The 9,077-nt window shown below is 44.2% G+C and overlaps 1 pseudogene; it reads right to left on the bottom strand.

Annotated features, from left to right (window-relative positions):
* Nucleotides 1-2,272: 2,272 nt before the first annotated feature.
* On the bottom strand, nucleotides 2,273-2,932 carry LOC114615280 (annotated as a pseudogene).
* Between the last annotated feature and the right edge of the window lie 6,145 nt (nucleotides 2,933-9,077).

The following is a 9,077-nucleotide window of genomic DNA, read 5'->3' as shown; positions in this document are numbered from 1 at the left end:
TGGTCCACAGGGTGCTGCAGAAAGTTGTAGAGCAGGAATGTTATGATGTAAAGCCATGGTGTAGCGATAGTCTGTAGATCGCTCTAATTTCCTCTGAGGAGACGTGCTTCTCGTTTCCGCCCCACTGCTGTGGATTCTTTCTTTCTTTCTTTCTTTTTTCTTCTTCTTCTTCTTTTTTTTAAAGGTTTTCGAGACAGGGTTTCTCTGTGTAGCCCTGGCTGTCCTGGAACTCACTCTGTAGACCCGGCTGGCCTCGAACTCAGATATCCGCCTGCTTCTGCCTTGTTGTGGATTCTTGAATAAAACATACGTGCAGCCTTATTGTTAGTATGCCTAAGCAGCCCAATAGCTGCTCCCACACTCCCAAAACAGTCCCAAACTCCCACGTTCCTCCGATACTCTTGATTTACCACTTACTAAAATCTACATTTCATCTTTGCTACTACCCCAGACCCAACTGGGAGAGGGGGCCCCTGGGCCCAGACTTCCTCAACTCTTACGTGGCTGTGTGCTTTCCTTCCTGCAGCTCTCAAGATCCTCTTACCTCCCCAGTATGATGATTCTAACCCCCTGCACCCCCTCCTCCCTTCCCTTTCCCAGAACTCTAAAGTTCCACCTCTGTCTCCCTGCCCAGCCATTGGCAGCTGACGACTGTATTTACCAATTGGAGACCACTGGGAGCAGGGTCCCACTGTGTCTTACATGCAGATGTGTGAATTGCCATGTAATTTGGGAACCCAGTTCATATAAACAATAAACCAAATCCACAGCCAGCACCATGGTTTCCACTTTGTTTGCAGGAGACACTTGCCATTCTTGGTCCTGGATGCTGAGTTCCAATCACCATAGAGAACTCACATCCTGGTAGATGTAGTGTGAGGCCCAAAGGCCCTTGTGCTAGAGGGAATGTCAGGAATGGTAGTGGTGGCGTCGGCTGGGTTGGACTGGAGTAGGAGGCTATATCACCTTGTATTTTTCAGACTATTCATTCTCAGGGGACAGAGGTCTTGCTTGACTGAGGCCATCTCTCTGAGTATAAAAGAGAAGCCAAGTGTAGTAGTGAGTTTGTGCTTTGGCTTTGGCTCCCAGGGGGTCAAATGCAGGAATGCACACACCTACCTAGGAGGTATCTGGATTTGTGAATGGAAGACACACACACAAACACACATGTGCACGCCAGTTAATTGTAAAATGCCTTGGCTACCTCAACGTCTGGACACTCCTAAACCTTCCCCTGCTACCCCAGGCCCCATCTGGGAAGTGGCCAGTGGCCACCTATCAGAAGTCTCACTTGGCTGGTTGGCTTTATCTCCTGCAGCTATGTGCGTCTATATCCCACTGATTCATGGCTCTTTCTCTTTCTCCCCCAACCCCGCCCCACATGTCCTAGTCCTCGAAACTCTAAGGATCCTGCTCCATCTATCTCCCTTTGCCCAGCCACTGGCATCTTTATTGATTAAAAACCAATCGGGGACAAGGACCTTTAGCATTGGGACACAGAGGTTCCTAACTGAATCAAAGCATTAGAATCAATCTCCAACAGCCAAGATCGAAATGGAGTAAGAGGTTTGTGGACAATCAGTAAACAAACCCCACTGAAGGGCTCTGGCTGTTGTGCACACCCATCCTTTGCCCAATTACTTTATAAGAATCAGTGGATTGAGTACTGCCTGATGTAGGAGTAGGGCCCCATGGCCCTTAGTGCCATCTCCTGCTCTGCTGGGAGCTGGGCTCTACACACGAGGTTGTGAACTCTAGGGTCTAGGTTGCTACTCTAGGGTCTGATTTTAGTAAAAGATTTACAAGCAAAAGTGTGAATTTGGATTCCTTGTGCTATATATAAAAGCTAGTCTGCTTAACAAGGCATTCAGCAATGGGTTTTTGAATGTGCTATGAAAACTCCACAGGCAAGATAAGCGAACTTAAATATATTGTACTTCGTCACAGCGTCTGTTGTTAGAGCTGGAGGGATGTCTTAGCAGTAAACAACAGTTGTTCTAGAGGACTCAGATTCAGTTCCCAGCACCCACATGATGCCTTTTAACCATCCGTAACCAGTTCATCCAGATCCAGGGAATCGGATGCTCTCTTTGAATCTTAGACATGCATATGGTGCATTTAAATTCAGGCAATACACTCAAACATATACATCTCTAAAAAGAACCTTTGTGCATTAAAGATTCATCAGTTGAGACAGTCATAGGCCATTAGCCGAGTAGTAGAAAGTATTGCAGACTTGCTTTTATATAACTTTAATTTTTCTTTTTCTTTCTTTTTTTTTTTGAGGCTATCAAGTGTTCTTTATTGAATCCATGTGGATAGATAGATGAGTGTTACATCTGCGTGTGGGGAGGGCCAAGGGGCAAGAAGGGATGCTGCTGAGGATGGTGGAGCCCTCAGGACCAGAAGCCAGAATTCTCTATGAAGTCTAATAACGACCAGAGTTAAGGACAATGATGAAGACAGCAGTGATAGTGATAACAACCATGAGGATGCTGAGGACCAGGGAGCTGATGTTCAGGCACTTGGCAGTGGAAGCGTAGGCCTGGGCTCCAGTCACATCGCCCACCATCTTCCGGTCCCTAGACTTCACAGAGTAGGCATAGGCAATGAAGCCCAGGCAGCAGAAGTTCATGAAGAGTGTATTGAACAGGGACCAGACCACATGGTCAGGCACAGAGACCTCTCTGGGCATGTTGATCACAGTAGTTCTGACAGAAGCCATTCCGTGGGATGCCCCCATCTCAGACACCTCATATTCTTCCTTGATCCTTTCGTAGTTTGGGGGTTGTCCCCCACTGGCAGCTGTAATGAAGGCTTGAGAAGTGTGGTTCATGGTGCCGAGAAGAAGCAGCAGTGAAGGGCAAATGATGGAGAGCCCGTGGGTCTGCCCTTTCCCCAGCAGTTTCGGTTTCTCAGAAGTTTCCTTTTCCTGAATTTTGGCTTAATATGACTTTAATTTTTCAATGCCTTATTTTTAAAGGCTTTAACCTCCCTTCTAGCCCACCATACACCAGAGGTAGTGGGAAAGAAAGGATACAGGGATGTAGACCTGTTTAGAAATGGTTCTTTGGAGCAACTCTTATCTGTGTTGTCAGGAAATCAGCAGTTCAGTTCACAGGTCAGCAGCGGGAGCTCGATCCACTTGCAAACATTTCACAGATACACCAGCAGTCCAGTTTGGTAGAGTCGGGATAGTAAACAGGAATCAGAAATAATACTTTGGTATTATTTTTATTTTTACCTGCCTTAGTATTTTGTAAACATATACTTCTCACCTTCTGATTGGTTTAATAAAGATCTGACTGTCAATAGCTGGGCAGGAGAGAGAAGGTGGGATGTCCAGAGAGACAGGAACTCTGGAGAAGAACTGGGAGATGTGGGATTCACCATCCAGACATGGAGGAAGTCAGGCATACCAGGGCTGAGTGAGAGGTAATGGGCCACGTGGCAAACATGGACTAGTATAAAAATATGGACTACTTAATTAAAATGGCCTATATATATTAAGGATGTGCTAACTTCAAAAAATGGAAGTCCAGGAATGTGTTGTGTTGAGGAAGAGGTTATGTCTTTGTTTCAACAGGAAGTAAAAAGCTGTAAATTACTTCAAAATTAATAAAGAGTAGATTTAACCAGGGGAGACTTCCTGAAAATCTTGGCTGCAGACATGAAGAGATGAAGAAGATCAACAAAGTAGGTGACATGAATGCTAATCCCTCATCATGGGAACAGCTCAGAGACTGCCTGAGACATGCATGTCTGCACAGTCAAGAAATCTTGTTGGCTACAGAGTCCTTGGACTTATTGTTACATGCTATTTTTTCATATGGCATGGATGGACATTTATTTATATTACACTTTGGTTACACAGTCCAAATGGGTTTATAAAGTTTGATTCTTTCTTGCTCAAACATAGAACAGGGAATCACATTTAGCTGATTTGTGCACACCGCATATTCTATACGTGTTAATACAAAAATGTATATTACCTTTAAATGTTTATGTGTTTTCAGAGGAAAAGAACCAAACACCAAAGAAGACAAGTAGCCCAGATGATTCAGCCCCACAGATTGCTTTAGTTGATGTTTCTTCAAAAAAATTTGCATTCAGGACAACTTTAAAGTGCCACCTCAATTGGTCTAACCTCATAGACTGTTCCAGCCAGGACTTCAGTTAATCCACGCACTTTCCCATTACATAGAGCCTGGACAACAAATGATGCAGCTAGCTCTTCTAGGATTTGGCCAATATCCTGATTTTCTTAGGGTTTCAAGAGATGGCCATTGTCCAAAGTCACAGAAAAGCAATCTTAAGAACACGATGTCTCGCCGGGCGATGGTGGCGCACGCCTTTAATCCCAGCACTTGGGAGGCAGAGGCAGGTGGATTTCTGAGTTCGAGGCCAGCCTGGTCTACAGAGTGAGTTCCAGGACAGCCAGGGCTACACAGAGAAACCCTGTCTCGAAAAACCAAAAAAAAAAAAAAAAAGAACACGATGTCTCCATTCCCAAGAGGTGGGGTGGTTGGTTTTTGATCCTTCAATGGGTGATCGATATTTGTCTTTGCTTATGGGTTTGGTCACTGTCTTTGTTAGGGTTTCCATTGCTGTGAAGAGACACCAGGTCCAAAGTGACTCTTATAAAGGACAACGTTTAATTGGGGCTGGCTTACACTTTCAGAGGTTGAATTATCATCATGGCAGGAATTATCATCATGGCAGTGTGCAGGCAGACATGGTGGTGGAGGAGCTGAGAGTCCTACATCTTGATTTGAAGGTAAACAGGAAGAGACTGACTCTTCTGTAGGCTGCCAGTAGGAGGGTCTCCTCCACATTGGGTGGAGCCTCAAAGTCCGCCTCCACCGTGATGCACTTCCTCCAACAAGGTCACACCTCCTAACAGTGTCACTTCCCACGAGGCATGCATATTCAAACCCCCACAGTCACAAATTGTTAATGGTCTTGGTCAACGAGGAAACAAAATATCTCTTTCTCTCTTTTATTTTCTTTCCTCTATCTTTCTTTTTCTTTTATCTAATATTGGAGGGAAAAGCGGGGCGGGGGTAGGGGATAAAAAGAAAAAAGGGGAGGGAATAGGAATGATAGGATACAAGGGTAGATTATTGGATGTACTCTTAGACTAGAAAACAACTACAAGTCTCAACTATATTACATTGGTACGGATTTTAGATATTGATAGAAATTTAAGGTTATTTTTGTTACTACATAGTGTATACATTTTTACTCTTATTTAAGACATTATTCCCTATGTGACTCATTAAAAAATACAATGTCAAGTTCTAGCTCTTGAAAGCTACTATTACATACTGCTTATGATAATTAAGAAATGCAAGTTACTAGTCAGTCAAACTTGTGGTCTTACTAGGTACCAGTTTAGTTAATTACAAAAATGAGCTATATTTAGCTCCCTACAGATTTCAAAATTAAGCAGATAGTAGATAGTTGAACAAGCAACATTTGCCTATTCAGGGATGCTTTAGATAAACGGTCTTCAAACACTTCAGAGATCTACGGAATATGGCGGTTTAGATGTTTTAATAACAAAAGGCTTTTCATGACAGTGAGATACTTCAGCTCCTGGCAGCACCTCTGTACTACTTCAAGAAGATTATGGGAATCGAAGAACCTCCATACGGAGTTTGCTTCAAGTGTGGCAAAGCTGGCCACTGAGGGAAAAAAAAGCCCTTTTCCTGACTGCTGACAGCATGCTGTCTAAACCATGGGCAAGCAGGACACTAGGAAGTCAATTGAACAATTTTGCAGAGTCAAGGTAGAAGGTATAATTTCTGCTTCTTAGAAAAGTCTGTCAGATATTCTGGGCCTGTAGGCTGAAGATGGATGCCCCAATATTATAGAGGAACCTTGGGTTACTGTCCAAGCAGACAGTAGCCTGTCATTTCCATAGTTTTGGAAGCTGCTTTCTCTGCACTTCCTGTTTACTCAGGTAATATTTAGCCTTCTCAGGTCTTCGATGGGGTTGAAAACTAGATGATTATAGTCTCACAATTAAGCTCAAGTTGTTTAGGATTTAAGAAAATATTTTCAGGTCTAAAAAGATATTTTAAGTTTGTAATACAAGAAATGATAAAAAGCAATATAGTCTCAGAACTTGGGACTTACCGAGGTCGGATAGGGAGTGGAGTACTTTCTCCAAGGCTGTCCAAACAAATGGACTGGACACTGGGAATGTAATTCTTACCTGACAGTTCTCATAATTGTTTTTTTTTTTTGTTTTGTTTTGAGACAGGATTTCTCTGTGTAGCCCTGGCTGTCCTGGAACTCAATCTGTAGACCAGGCTGGCCTCGAACTCAGAAATCCACCTGCCTCTGCCTCCCAAGTGCTGGGATTAAAGGCCGCCGCCACCTGGCCTCATAATTGTTCTTATTGTATATAGTTTATTGATGTTAGAGAAAAGCCTTTTATTGGACTAAAAGGGGGAGATGTTGGGATTATCTTTTTGTGCACTGTGTAAAGGTTGTCTATTATTTAAGTGTTAATTGCTGTACTGGCAGAGTGTGGACTTTGGTATTGTTATTTTTATTGGGTCATCACCTGCTTTAGTATTTTGTAAACATTCACTTCCCTTACCTTTTGACTGGTTTAATAAAGATCTGATGGCTGGTAGGTAGGCAGGAGAAGAAAGGCGGGACTTCCGGCAGAGACAGACACTCTGGAGAAGAACTGAGAGGCAGGAGGATATACTAGAACTGAGTGAGAAGTGGCAGTCCAGGTGGCACACATGGACTAGAATAAACAGGTTAATTTTGTTATATGAGCTAACTGGGAAATAGTCTAAGCTGTAGTGCTTAAGCTTCCAGAAATAATAAGAGTCTGTGTCATTATTCAGGAGCTGTGGGTCACAGTTGGTGATACAGGTTAATATCCAGAGCATAGGAAGAACTACAACTCAACAGGAGCACCTTTTGTGGCCCAGGTCTGATGTCTTTTGCTTCCTCCTCACACTGAAGCTACACTACTGACCCCAGGGTCTCTCAGCCTAGGCAGGGCAAGGAAAGTAGGCCCTTCCTTTTTCTCTGCAATGGCCAGTCTTGGTTGTCAACTTGATTTAGAATTACCTAATAGCCAAAGATCTGGGCTTGCCTCTGAGGGATTTTTTTGATTGGATTATTTGAGCTAGGAAGACTAAAATATTGTTCTATTGTGAGAACCTGGGACTGGAGAGATGGCTCAGCGGTTAAGGTCACCGGCTGCACTTCCAGAGGTCCTAAATTCAATTTCCAGCAACCACATGGTGGCTCACAACCATCTATCCTGAGATCTGATGCCCCCTTCTGGAATGCAGGCACACAGAGTACTTATACATAAAATAAATAAACAAAATTAAAAAAAACCACACCATGACCAAGGAAACAATTAGGTGGGGAACATGGTGGCAGACAGGCAGTATCTGGAAGCTTACAACCTTATTCACAGGCAACAGGCAGAGAGAGAGAGAGAGAGAGAGAGAGAGAGAGAGAGAGAGAGAGAGGCACTTGTACTTGGCTTGGCCTTGGCTCCAACAAGGCCATACCACCTAACCCTTCTAAAACCATGGGAATAAGATTCAAATATATAGCCGGGCGGTGGTGGCGCACGCCTTTAATCCCAGCACTTGGGAGGCAGAGGCAGGCGGATTTCTGAGTTCGAGGCCAGCCTGGTCTACAGAGTTCCAGGACAGCCAGGGCTATACAGAGAAACCCTGTCTCGAAAAAACAAAAAAAACAAAAAAAACAAAAAAAAAAAAAAGATTCAAATATATGAGTTTATGAAAGAGATTCTCGTGCAAAATACCATAAAGACCCATCCTAAATCTGGAGCATTTGAGGTGGAAAGATCCACCCTAAACATGAGTCACATCTTCTGATGGCAGCCCACATAAGAAGACACGGAAGAGGAAGCTTTTGCTTTTTCCCTGCTTGCACTCGCTCTTGATGGCTTGCTCATCTATCTTGCTATTAGGCATTACTTCCCTGTTATTAGAACCTATTTCTTCAGGATTCTAACAGAAACTGAAGACCCCCTGAGGCAGTTCAACAAAACATTGAAGGACAGACCGCTGAAATGGACTGTTGCTGAGGACAGATGATCAGGAAAGCAGCTATGAAGGATTGTCACATCAGCAGATCTTCCTGAGGGCATGTGGACTGTTAAGTTTGTGGGATTGACAATTGTTTCTGTTGTAAAAAGTTAAACTGTACAATTTTTAGCTTACTTAAAAAGGGGGACATGTTGCAGGATATTTGATCCGACTGTGAACCCCGCAGATTGCATTATGGTGTGGCTCAGCCTCAGCACACACCTTTAATCCCTCTGCTTAGAATATACAGGCAGGCATGCCTTTAGTACACACCTTTAATTTCAAACAATGAAGGTTAAGATCGTTTGTAAAAAGAAGCACCCATGTTTGAAAGTGATGCCTAAGTGAGTGGCAGACAAAGTGACGAATCAGAGAGAGACTTGACAGACCAGGATCTGCCGAACTCTCACCAGAAGAGAGAGGGAAGGGAAGCAACACAAGAGAGAGCAGCTCAGGAGAGAGAGGTGAGGGAGTTTTACTGGGAGAGACAGGTTGAAGAGAGAATGAACTAGACACAGGTCAAGGCAGACCGAGCCAGAGAATGAGAAGTTGTTGCTGGCCAGCAGCCACAGTCAACCGGGTTCACCTGAAAGAGAGGCTGGGAATGGAAGAAGGGACAGGAGGGTAGGAAGAGATGAAGCCAGGACAAAGGTCTCTGATTGAGGCTCAATGCTTTAATGTTCATCTTTCAATTTAAAGGGGCAAAGCCCACCCCCACCACGGAACCCCTTTTTGTTTCAGCCCAGCGTGGGTGAGGGGAATCCATCCTGCTGGGTGTGAGGGGAATCCATCCTTAATCACAGGCCGGAGATGTCTCAAGGCAAGTTCAGCAGGCGGTCTATTCATCTCAGCTTGTGTACCAGGCTACAGGCAGCCAAGGAGTCTTGCTAAGGCAGGCAATGCCTCCGGAGTCCTGTTGTTTGGTCTATTGTGGTAAACAACTTGTTCAGGCCTGCTCAAGGCTGGGGGAAGGGCACA

The sequence above is a fragment of the Grammomys surdaster genome, unplaced genomic scaffold, assembly GCF_004785775.1.
Source record: "Grammomys surdaster isolate TR1022 unplaced genomic scaffold, NIH_TR_1.0 126612, whole genome shotgun sequence".
In the NCBI taxonomy this organism is placed as follows: domain Eukaryota; kingdom Metazoa; phylum Chordata; class Mammalia; order Rodentia; family Muridae; genus Grammomys; species Grammomys surdaster.
Note: the sequence above shows the minus strand (reverse complement) of the source record. Positions and strands in the feature narration are given on the sequence as shown.